Raw genomic sequence first — 13,157 nt, 5'->3', positions numbered from 1 at the left:
ATAGGGGAACCAAAACCACCACCTGCGCCACCTTCTTTAATTGCTTGCTCTCCTCCTTTGTCATATAATTCCCTTTTCTTTGCATCAGAGAGCACTTCATAAGCTTGAGAAATCTGTTTTAAACTTCTCTCCTTCATTTGGATTCTTGTCAGGGTGGTACTTCAAAGCCAATTTCCGGTAAGCCTTTTTCAGTTCTTCCTGGGTGGCATTGGGTTTGACCCCCAAAACATCATAGTAAGTAGTTTCTTTCACCATTTTCTACAGCCGGTGAGCGGGCCGAGGCCAGTGTGGGGGAGCGGGAAGCAGCGCGTTGCTGGGCGCAGCTCGGGCAGTGCCGCTCCTCCGCGAAGCCGAGTGTTCTGGAAAGTTCCTGTCAGTCATCTTCTAAGTGCCCCGGTCATGGAAAGAGCTTTCAAGTCATGGAAAACAGATCAGTGAAGCATACAAATTATATAGTCAGAGATTCTGCCACTTACTAACCATGTGACCTTAAGATGGTTATTGACCCTCTCTTAGCCTCAGCGTTCTCTTTGTTAAAGAGGGTAGATACAAGAAACTACCTCCATGGAGGTATTAAGAGAATTAAATAAGGGATAATTATAAAAAGTGCCAAGCCTAGCATTTACGAATCACTCAGTACCTATTAGGCATTAATAACTTTAAAGCATGAAAGCTCCAATTACCATATTGCTCTGATCTCTTCCCTGTTTTCTGTAATTTTTCCAGTGCCCTCTTCCCCACATCTCCCCATCCTGCCCCCATTCACTAGGGACTCGCCTCCACTGTTCCACTCACGGAAACTCTCAATCAGATGGAAACGTAATTCACCACCATTTCCATGGTTGAACACAACTTCAAGCAGAAAATTTATTTTTTCTTCAGACACTCTTTTTAAGGTCATGACATTATCTATGACATTTTGTTGCCACCATTTTTATTAATATGTTAATAGTTTGCTTTTTTCCAACAAAGTTTCCTAGCCCTTACTTCATGCGCCTCACATCTTATAAATCCTTGCCACTATTTCCCTAAACATAAATCATTTTAATCTTCTAATTCTTTCCTTGACTTTATTTGTCCATTATGGAAATGGTTAGCAATGAAATTACAAAATGTCTTAAAATTTTAATGATTAATGGTGCTCTAGGGGGGCTCAGTTGGCCAAGTGTCTCACTCTTGATTTTGACTCTGGTCAGTTGTGAGATTGAGCCCCAAGTCAAGCTTTGGACTGGGCATGGAGCCTGCTTAAAATTCTCTCTCTCTCTCTCTCTCTCTCTCTCTCTCTCTCTTTCTCTTTCTCTCTCTCTCCTTCCCTCTACCCTTCCCCAGCTTGTGCTCTCTTTTTCTAAAATAAATAAATAAATGAAAATTTAATGATTGTTGTTTACTTTTCATTTTTAACCTGTTCCATTCTTCCTTCTGAGTACTGCAGAACATTTCACTACTTCTGTTATTACAAGGCCATTTCCATGAAATGTGACTAAGATGTAAAAAAAAAAAAAGAAGAAGAAGTCTTAGAGGATTAATTTATATCCTTTACTAATTTCCAGAAAAATCACATTTTTAAGTCAAAGGATGATTGTTCCAACTGCCTACACTGCACCGTAATCTAGCATCTATAATCTGTCTGAATCTGTCTGAATTTTTTTTCCTCTTTAGATTTCCAAGAGGTTCAAAATTTATTACTGCCTCTGGCAAGAGGTTGTTTGGAAGCCATATTGATTGGCTTATTTCCTAAACCTATTGGCTCATCATGCTACAAAAACTAAAAAATGTTTTCCTTTAGTAGCTGAGCCAAGATAACGTAAAAACACAAGCAGGGAAGCAGTATGTTAATTTAAAAGATGGTGGTATTATAACAGCTATGATTTCAAAGTACAAATCCCACACATTCATTGGTGAGGGATATCTGATGGGAAAAGACTGAGGAAAACAGAGAACACCATGGCTTCAGTACAAGGCCTGGAGCCTGGGGGTGCAAGCTCATGACAGGGAGGAGACCCTGAGGTTGCCCCAGCTCTCGGCTCCATTACTACTTCACCATTTAGTTCCAACTAGACAGGGCAGAGACTGGCCAAGGTGACATCTCTGATAGTTATTTGATATCTCCAGAAAAAGTAGGAATTTCTTCACTGTGGTGTCTCATAAGATTGATTTCATTGCAATACCTGGGACCCTGCATTGATAAATAACTACACAAGGGCAAAACATAGCTACAGTGACAAAAGGGCTCACTGTAACCCTGTTGGCCCATCTCCACGGTCATCTCTTAAGGCCCAGTCTGAGACAGTCATTCTAAGGTTTCCCAGAGTAGATTGCTTCCAATGTGGGATTTTCCACTCCACTCTCTGATAATGCACTCCAAGGCTCTATACTTCTACCAAAAAGTCTATCAGAATTACAGCTAGTGATTTTATATAGCAAAACCAATCAGTCCCATTCAATCAGTCATTCATTCATTCTACTAAAATTTACAATCTCTGTTATGTCCCAGGTATTATGTTAATAATTGAAATATGACAGCTCCCTATCCCCCCAAATTAAACACTGTTCTTGGGGACCTTCTCTGCTAGTGAGAAAGAGAGAGACAGACAGAGAGAGACAGAACCTTGATTCAAATACTTAGACTGATTACAAAGTTTTAAATGAGAGGTATCTGGTTTCTTAGGAGGAAAGCCCCTCTAATGAAATGATACTCAAAGAGGATCTAAGGGATTAACATAAATGAACCAGGTAGGAGGAGGCAAGAGTATCCCAGAAAAAGAGACAGTGTGTTGAAAAGCTCTAGAGAGGGGCACCTGGGTGGCTCAGTCAGTTAAGCATCTGACTTCAGCTCAGGTCACCATCTCACAGTTCGTGGGTTCAAGCCCCATGTCAAGCTCTGTGCTGACAGCTCAGAGCCTGGAGCCTCCTTCAGATTCTGTGTCTCCCCCCGCCCTGCCTCTCTCTCTGCCCCTCCCCTGATCACACTGTCTCTCTCTGTCTCTCAAAAATAAATAAATGTTTAAAAAAAAAAAAGAAAAGCTCTAGAAAAGAGTCTAGTGTTCATGAGGAGCTGAAAGAAGCAAGTAAGACAAAGTGTAAAGGGTGACAGGGAACACTGTGGAATGCATGCTGGAGCCACACGCAGGGACCAGACCAGGAAGAGCCTTGTGGGCCTTAAGAAATTAGTCTTATTCTGAAACCAATGGAAAGCTAATTAAGAGTATTGAGCAAAGTGAGCAAAGCATTATCTGAGTTTTATTTTAAGATAATAACTCAGACTACAGGGTGGAAATGGACTGGAGAGGAAGCCAGATTAGATATGAAAAGGCCAATAAGAAGTCTATTGCAAAATTCTAAGCAAGAAGTCATTATCATCCGGAATAGGATGGTAGCGGCAATAGGGGAAAGTAAGAATAGATAAAAGAAAGAGAAAGACATGATCTTCACAAATTTCAAAATGTCCTTCAGCTCTATTCAATAATGATTTCTTAATAATATATATTTTCCCTATGATCCAGCAATTACACTACTAGATATATACACAAAGCATACAAAAATACTAATTCAAAGGGATACATGCAGCCTAATGTTTACAGTACAATTTCCAATTCTGGAAAGAGCCCAAAAGTCCTTCAACTGATGAATGGATAAAGAAAATGTGGTATATTTATATAATGGAATATTACTTAGTCATACAAAGGAATGAATTCTTGCCATTTGCAATGACATGGATGGAGCTAGAGAGTATTATGCTGAGTAAAATAAATCAGAGAAAGACAAATACCATACGATTTCACTCATATGTAGAATTTAAGAAATAAAACAGATGGACATAGAAGGGGAAAACAATAAAACAGACTCAACTATAGAGAACAAACTGAGGGTTGATGGAGAGGACGAGGGGAGGGGATGGCTGAAATGAATGATGAGTATTAAAAAGGGCACTTGTGATGAGCACTAGGCATTATGATAAGTAACGAATCACTAAATTCTACTCCTGAAAATAATATTACACTATATGTTAACTAACTGAAGTTTAAATAAAAACTTGAAACCACAAACATAAATAAACAAACAAACAAACAAATAAATAGGGGTGCCTGGATGGCTCAGTCAGTTAAGTGTCTGACTCTTGATCTCAGCTCAGGTCAAGATCTCACTGTTTGTGAGCTTAAGCCCTTGTGTCAGGCGGGCTCTGTGCTGACAGCATGGAGCATGCTTGGAATTCTCTCTCCCTCTCTTTCTATCCCTACCCTGCTGGTGTTCTCTCTCTGTCTCTCTCTCTGCCCCCTCCCACCCTGCTGATGCTCTCTCCCTCTCTCTCTCTACTATCCTGCTGATGTTCTCTCTCTCTCTCTCTCTCTGTCTCTCTCTCTCTCAAGACAGATAGATAGATAGATAGATAGATAGATAGATAGATAGAAACCCTTATCATAAAAATAAATAATAAAAATATATGTTTTTAAAGTGCATAAAAATAGCAAACCAAAAACAAAGTAACTACATATCTAGCACCAAAGCTGTGGCTAAACTTTAAAATTGTATGATGTTGTCATCTCAAGATTAGGATGAAGTTCTGAGCACCAACAGAGTGACTATCATTTTGACACGCCAGCCAACACTCTGCATTACTATCAATACCAGACACTCCCCTTCTTCTAATGTTGTTGGCTGTGAGCGATTGGTCCTGGGTCATTTTGACCAGGAGCATCTCCTTCCCAAAGAAACAGCCTGATACATGTTGTTGTAAAGGTTTTGAAAGATTAGCCATCCATTCTATTGTTCATTTGGCACATTTTCATTTACCACCTGCTATGCCATGTGCCAGGCATTGTCAAGGCTCTGTCCTCAAGAGGCTCACAGTCTGCTGAGCAGAAAGAATGTGAACATATAATTGTTATTCAGTAGTACATTCACAAAGATATATACAAATTATGGGGATTAAAAAGAACAGATTTTTAATCAACATGACAAGGCATTAGAGATTTAGGAGTGAGAACTCGGAAGGTTTTAGAAACATGAAGTTGCTTTAGTGGGATCTTAGGAGATAAACAAGAATTCATCAGATAGACAAGGAAAGGAAGGGCATGCTGCATGGGGGAAACAGTATGTGCAATTGTGAAAAGGAAATGAAAAAGCACAACTTGTTCTGGGAAATGCAAGTCACTTGGTAGTTACAGAATATAAAGTAATGAGGAGTAGGAGAAAGAATATAGTGGCAATTAATAAGTTATATTATCTTACATTCTTTGAGAGTTCAGATCATGAAGGTCCTATGTGCCATCCTACAAAGTTTGAGCTTCATGCTATATGTGCTAAACAAGAAGGGTTAACTTGTCCAAGACTGATTATAGTCCAGAAAAGGAAGTGCCCTCCAGTAAAGTTCTATGGAAACTAGCAGTGGCCTGGCGCTCAAGTCCCACAGTCCTGGCCAACAGTGGGGCTGGGATCCCAATATTCCCATCATGCCAGGGAAGAGGATAGCTCTCGTCCAACCATGAGCTGATTGATACATCCTTTTCTGGTCAAGCTGCACCTACAAGGTTTGTCCCCATGTTGTCAGTCATGGCTCCAGACAGCTTTCCACTACCCACGAACACTGAGCTGATATTTAAGGCTAAAGCAAGGCTCCACCATGTCTCAGTACTATTATATCACACCAGTCTTTGAATCATACCAGTGAAGGGGTTAGTGTACCCCTTCCTAATTAGACAACAAAAAAGCCCAACCCTGTTTCAGGTTCCCTTTCCTGGAGTCTAGAATGTCTAGAACTTCATCATTTCTAATCATAAAAAGGCAACAGAATATCTGCTAGCTGCTACTTAACCTTCTCCAGGAGTTTTCTCCGGTGAAGACTGCTCCGGCAGTTTGGTGAGCGTGTTGTTTGGCCACCTGCTCTTGCATCCATGAAGAACAGTGAGGAGTGACACAAGAGAAGTAGACAGACTTTATAACAACCATGTCGGCAGTGGGGTGAAGGATGTTGCAGGGAGGCAAGTTCATAATAGTGAAATTATTAGAGAGTTCTTGAATTAGTCCATATAATGTTGATAAACAAACTAACATGGTGATAGAGAGATAAGAAAAGAAGGAAAAAATTCAAAAAATATTTATAAAATAAAATTGGATCTGGATAGTGGCTTAGTATGTACAGAGGATGGATTCAAACTTAAGCCCCAGGTGTCCAGCTTAGGTGACTGAGTGGGTCATAGTGTCATTATCTAGGACAGAGAATAGGGGGAAAAAGCAGGATGGGGAGGGTAGGAATTGAATTCTGACCATATGACAGGTAGGGACGCAGACACTCTAGGCCACTGAAGATAATACCCAGTGGGAGAAGGGTCTGTTTTTATTCCATTTTACCATTATTTCCCCAGGAACTAGCACAGCCACTAGCACCCAGCATTAGTTGCTCAATAGGTACCTGAAGGAATGGCTGAAAATTTATTTTATACAAAATTATCAGAATTTTAGGAAAGCATAGTTTTGCTGGTAGGAGAGGATTTTTATGAAGGGTGGTAAGTCCAGTGTGAAAGGAAGATTCTGATGCATCAAAGCCATATCTTACGCTAAGTTTCACTTCTGACTTTATTTTGTAGATTCCTGATTTTTCTAAATTTCATGGGTCACACGGAAATAATATATTTTTTCCTAGGTCCATTAATATCACAGGCCTTTGGATTTGAAGAAATCTTCCAACAATCCCCATTTCAGGTATCCGGAAGCACCAGCCAACTGCAGTTATTTCAGTTCCTATCAGCTCCTATTGACTTGTGTGTTGCTGTCAAAGCTTATGTCAAGCTATAACAATAAGAAACAATTGGTAAATTTAAGTTATGGCTTCAGAATTCCAATACTTTGTGAACAGGCTATCATTTGAACAGCTGATCAGATGCAAAATGTATATAAGATCCGAATACATGGAGCCCTAGGGAAAGAAAAATTTAGGCAAAATATTTAGATTATGTGTATTTTATAAGAAGCTGTTAGCCAGTGCTCCAGGAGTAGCAGAACTCCTCAGATAAAAAGATTTTTAGGGGCACCTGGTGTTCAGTCGGGTAAGCACCTAACTCTTGGTTTCTACTCAGGTCATGATCTCATGGTTTTGTGAGTTTGAAACCCACATCAGGCTCTGCACTGACAGTGTGGAGTTGGCCTGGGATTCCCTTTCTCCCTCTCTTTCTGCCCCTCCCCGACTCGCACTGTCTCTGCCCCTCAAAATAAATAAATAAAAACTAAAAAATATTTTTAAATACATTTGATTTGCAATTGCCTTTTTCTCGGCACCTTTTCTTTTATTTTCTTAGCAAACAGCTAAAACTCTGAGGCTGGGTAGATAGAAAAAAAATAACATTTAGAAGGAAAAGTCCTAGGTGTAATAGTTTTCAGAATATAAAATGCTGGTTATCCCCCAAAAGCACACTGGCTCCTTTACAGACAGCAGGAATGATCTACATCCCATCTCACCTACATTTCTCTACCATGCTTATCTGCTCACCTATTTTTCCTGACAAGTTGCCAATATAATGTCTTAATTGACAATCTGCCCAGATTCTCTCCTTTGCTTAGCTTTTGCTCCTTCCATTCTGCAGTCTCCACAGAGCTACTCAAGGGAGACAACTTAATGTTTTTCTTTCTGAAAACAGACAGAAAGTCAGAAAACAGAAAATCTGTAGATTCAGCCTGAGCCCAGGGAAATGCAGGTCAATCCTGGCCATTAGGGGAATGGTCTGGCAGTCAGACACAGCAGTGGAAATCGCCATCAAGTGATGCCTGTGGTCTTCAAACCTAGACTTTGAGGTGTGGCTCTGGGAACTTGGCTTCTGTCTTCTTTTCAAAACACACAGCCTCAGGTTCCCTTTCCAGATTATTGGGACTCAGCTCATATGCAGTCCCAGAACCATGCTTCAGCCTGTTCTCAAAAACAGTCCCTAATTTTGACCCCAATGCTGGGGACCCCCACCTTGTTGCCTTGAGTGGCTGCCTTGACTAAATGATCCATTCCAAAGCCTCTAGAAGGGCAAGTCCTGCCATTTTCTGGCCATTACCTCTTAGAAGCTGCCAGTTACCAGAACCTCCAGCCTAGAGGGTGGGAACTTAAAGTCCATTGCTATCCCCACCCTGGCCTCTTCTCCCATCCTGCTGGGGAAGTCTACCCAGAAGTCCAGAACCCTGCAGATCACAGAATCTGATTAGTCAGGCCATGAGGGTTGATGACAAGAATATTGTGCTATCTGCCATGTGAAAATTACAGGCCAATTAGCAAAAGAGAGACTGAATTGATTTGAACAGATACAAACATTAATAAAATGTTCTTTGTACTCAATGGAATCTTGTCATTCCCTGACCAAATTAATTAAGCCAGAAAGTTAGTGCTGATATGATACCTCTCTATAAGTCAATCAAATGTATCCCCTTTTTTTTTCACTGAAAAGTTTTTATTGGTCTTTTGGAGAGATATGGGAATTTATTTGTCAGGAAGGATGATCCCATCATACTTCTGCTGGACCCAGCGCATGGCCTCCTCTTTGCTGATTCTGTGTTTGGCCCCAATGCAGCCTGTCCTGCGCTTCTTGTCTGTGATGCTGAAACCTGGCCTACCCAGCATCACACAGAAGTCCAGGCCATAGATACCAATGCTTGGGTCATATTTGATTCCCAGATCCATGTGCTCCTGGATCCCCAAACCAAAGTTTCCAGTATCAGAGAAATTTTTTCTTAACTCATATTCTCGCACCTTTAGACCCTTCTCCAAGATTTCTTCTGACTTGGCCCCACAGACTGTGCAGTGGATAGCAATCTTTTCATTTCTTCTGATACCAAAAGATCTAATAGTGTATCTAGCTTTGGAGAACACAGGGGTCTGGCCTGTGAGCTGCTCCAGCACCTTGGCTGCCCAGGTGAGTCTGTCTCTACTCTCCCCCACACAGACATGGAGGCAGAGCTTGTGGATGTGAAGTTCCCGCATGGGGTTCTCCTTTTCACCTTGATCCACCATGGTGGAGAACAGGAAGAGAAAGTGTCAAATGTATCTTTATGCATTTAAGAATGACTAATATAATTAAGGAGTACAAACAAACATACCAATAGCAGAAATGAAACAGAGGCCTACTGGTATGCAGATGCTCAAAACTAAATCAAAATAGGATGGAAATTTGCTAACATTGGACTTTTGCCTATAAGAAGGACCAACATGAAGAAACCAACTGAGAAAAAAAAGGATATACAAGCTTGTTCTGCAGGAAAACACTGTCACATCACCAAACCTAAGAAGAAAATGTTATAGGGAATATTAACACCTCCTGAAAAAAGTTATCACTCCCATCAGACCTACTGAATGAGATTTGACTCAGCGGTAATTGGTGTCATGTGTCCTTTTCGGTTGTTCCCAGGAAGCTGGAAGACTGAGCTGTCATCGGTCATTGTGCTAAATTGTGCACACCATCAAATATTTTAGAAAGGTCTGCACCCTGACACAATGCACCATTCCTTACATTTAATTTTCATTTTGTTCTCAACCATAGACAACCTGTGAATTTTCACTGAAGAAAGGTCTAAATTTGTAAAGATTTCTACTTTTGAAAAACAAGGAAACTTAGAGTTTACCTTCAAGCTATGCTATGGGATAACTCCATGACCTCATTTCTAATCATTTGCTTTCCTTTCCTTTGTTGGAAAGTCCTGTGACTATTGACTCTTCTCATCTCCTCAGTTACAGAGCAACTGGAGGAACACTGAATATGAACCCATTGTTCAGATACCCAATCTTAATTCACTAAAAAGTAATCATTTATCTCACACTGTACTTTTGGTTTATCATAATTAGTGTCCAAATATAATGATACAGATGTACAATCTGTAGAGTCTGTAGCGGTCTCTATTACTACTTTATATTTCCTTAAATCCCCAACGCAACAGATTTATCTCTTCTAACGACTCACACCAGACTGGAAAATTAACTTGACTTCTTTTCTAGTAGTTTTTTTCCTTCCATTGGTTTCCAGTATTACCAAAATGCCCAAGAAATGGTTGCATCCATAAATGCTTCAGCAGATCGTAACGTAACATTATTATATGTTTGTATGGTGCCCTCATTACAAAGCACTCTTACATCCACAATCCCACTTTAACCTTTTCATAATAACACTGATATATGAAGACCAGGTCTTATTATTAGTCCTGAACTGAATGAAATGGAGGCTGGCAATGGTTACCTGACTTGTCTGGAATCACAAATATCATATAAAAGCCAGGTCTAGAACCCAGATCTTTGAATTCCATTCCTTGATACAGTTCTGTAATGCTGGCACTCGGCCAGGAGCAATAAGAGTAAATGACCTGAATTATTTAATGATAGTGGGATCACATTCTGGATTCCTATAATAAAGCAGCAATGTGCAAGGAATAACTTGCTTTCTTTGAGAACATGGATTTCTCTATTATGGATGCAATATTGTGATTTATATGAAATATACATATTTCATCATTCAGATGACCAAAAATATTTTTCATATATACTTCTTCATCCACAGTTCCTAACTCACAGTTTCCAAAACGCTTGGAATCTCCTGAGTGGTAAAAGCATTGGCAACACCTGTTACCCTAATATTTGGTCTCTTGCCCTCAGATCCTAAAATCACTTCAGAGCCATAAAGATGAATAAATGATGAACAGCAAGCCCCTTTCCACCACAAGTATGCTTATATTAAAGAGATGACTTTTAGAAAGCATCTAAGGATGGGGGATGGCTGCCAGAGAACCAACCATGAATAGAGGACTGGAACTTTCAGTCCCTCTCCCAGATTTCTAGAGGTTGGATCAATCACCAATGGTCAATCATTTCATCAAACATGCCTATGTAATGAAGCCTTTACTAAATCCCCAAAAGGATAGGGTTCAGAGAGCTTCTAGGTTGAGGAACTACAACTCCTCCACCTGCCACCAGGAAGGGTCCCATGTGTCACAAGAAAAGAAGTTCCTTTGTTGGAAACATCACCCTATGTATCCCTTTATCTGGCAGTTAGTTGATTCATTCCCTTTATTTTCCTTTGTAGCAAATGGGTAATCTAGTACTAAATTGATTTTCTGAGTTCTGTGAGCTGTTCTGGCAAATTAATCAAACTCAGGGTAGAGGCTGTGGGAACCTGTGATTTGTAGCCATCCAGTCAGAAGCACAGGTAACAACTTGGACTTTGTAGCTGAGGTCTGGTGGTGTGGGACTGAGACCTTTGTCTACAGAACGTGATGCTATCTCTAGGGAGATCACGTCAGAATTGATCCAAATTGGAAGACACCCAGCTGGTGTCTGAGAATTGCCTGGTAATGTGGGGAAGCCTCTACACACACATGTTGGAGTCGGGTCCAGGAAACCACTTAATAGGAATCAAAATAATGTAACTGGTCTTATTTCTCTTTGTAGACTAGTAGCTCAAAGTCAAAGGGAAACTACAGTACTGTATAGGACCTTACGGCTTGCATAGCTACACTCTGTTTTCTTCTCTCAAATACCTGCAAAAAAAAATTTCTCCATTTCTTCTAAGACTATTCATATAACAGAAGTGAAAAACCATTAAATGGTTTCAAGGCGACTGGGTGATAAAAATGAACAGCTAATCCACTAGAACCAATGTCTTTTTAAGAAAATAAAAACAAAGGAGTAAGATAATAAACAACAAAAGGTTTGAGATCATATAGGCCAGGTTTCAGATCCTGGTTTTTCCACCTGCCAGGTCTGAAACCTTTAGTAAGTTTATTAACCCTTCTCATTCTGTTTCAGCCATGAAATGCAGATAATAATAACATCCATACAGAGTTTCTATAAGGATAGCAGGAGATAACATGAGAAGAAATTGAGACATATAGGATAGGTCAGTACATATAGTTCATTTGCCTAGAGCTGAAATACTGAAATTCCCAACAGCCTCACTTGCAACTAGCCATGCCCACATGATTTAATCCTGACCACTGGCACATCAGCAGGGTATGTCCATAGTTTCCCTTCTCTTTCCTCCTTTTTCCTATTGGGATCCTGGACCAAAACTGGAAGGTCTCTTGGCCATCAGCTAAGAATGTCCAAGCATCAAGATAGGAGCCTGTGAGCTCAATGGCACAGCTATCACCTGGCCCTCAACTACTCATCTGCTAATTCCTTATGTTTAGAGATAAATAAACACCTATTCAGGTAAGCCTCTGTGTCAGGTTTCTGTTATAAAGGAGACTTTATAACAGAATGTTATAGACTTCAGGATGTCCTGCTAAGATTCCCACAGGCCAAGGACAATGTGGGTCCAGGCCGAGGGGAACATGTCAGAGTCATGTAAGACTGACAACATGAACCCAACACAGACTTGGCAAAGATCTATGCCCACTAAAAATTAGTCCCCTTAGCCTCCTTGCAGTCAAAAAGGTACGTGTTTGGAAAATGATCACAAGAATATTGATAAGTAAAAAAATCAAGTTACCAAATGTTGTCAATTATAGAGTACAAACCAAATTTCATTAGCAGGAAAAAATATTACTGTGAGACTCAGAGATGTCCAGGGGCTCAGATGATTCTATTAAGCACATTACTGTGAAGGATGGGGGAGGGAATGTGTATTTTCATTTTAAGAAAGCCATTTGAACAAAACTGCTTCAGGATGTCCTGCTAAGATTCCCACAGGCCAAGGACAATGTGGGTCCAGGCCGAGGGGAACATGTCAGAGAGCTCATGGCAACCAGAAGAGCTGGAAGTGAGTGTCTGTCTGGCATGTATTAATAACAATGCTTTGTGATTCTTTACAAATGGCCTTGGGTGGATATTCTAAGAATAAATGGCCAGTCTGGTTTGTGATTTATATCACATGACTATTCATGTAAGAGACCAAAAGGAAATATTTTTCAGATTAAAACTGCACAGTTGTGGTTCCTAACATTCCTGCTGTTCCCTTGCTCATTTCCAAGGAAATTTATACTTTTCCTGGGCATAAATATGTTTTAGGTCAAAACAGTATTTATTTAGGTAATATTTACACACCTGGGACCATGCATGCTTAAAAGAGAGTCTTAGGCAAAGCAGGAAGGAAGTGGAGACCCAAGGGATAGGGTTATTCTCAAAGTGGGAACACTTACCATCACACTGTCCCCTCCACACACACACACACACACACACACACACACACACACACACACAC

General features: G+C 40.3%; 1 protein-coding gene and 1 pseudogene across 1 annotated transcript in view; both read right to left on the bottom strand.

Annotated features, from left to right (window-relative positions):
- The window catches only part of ST8SIA1 (ST8 alpha-N-acetyl-neuraminide alpha-2,8-sialyltransferase 1), a 138,228-nt gene that overhangs the window by 75,850 nt on the left and 49,221 nt on the right, over positions 1–13,157 (bottom strand). The gene's annotated exons all lie outside the window — the stretch shown is intronic.
- On the bottom strand, positions 8,448–8,983 carry LOC115304901 (annotated as a pseudogene).

Source organism: Suricata suricatta, chromosome 10, assembly GCF_006229205.1.
Source record: "Suricata suricatta isolate VVHF042 chromosome 10, meerkat_22Aug2017_6uvM2_HiC, whole genome shotgun sequence".
In the NCBI taxonomy this organism is placed as follows: domain Eukaryota; kingdom Metazoa; phylum Chordata; class Mammalia; order Carnivora; family Herpestidae; genus Suricata; species Suricata suricatta.
This window is presented reverse-complemented; position numbering and strand designations above follow the sequence as displayed.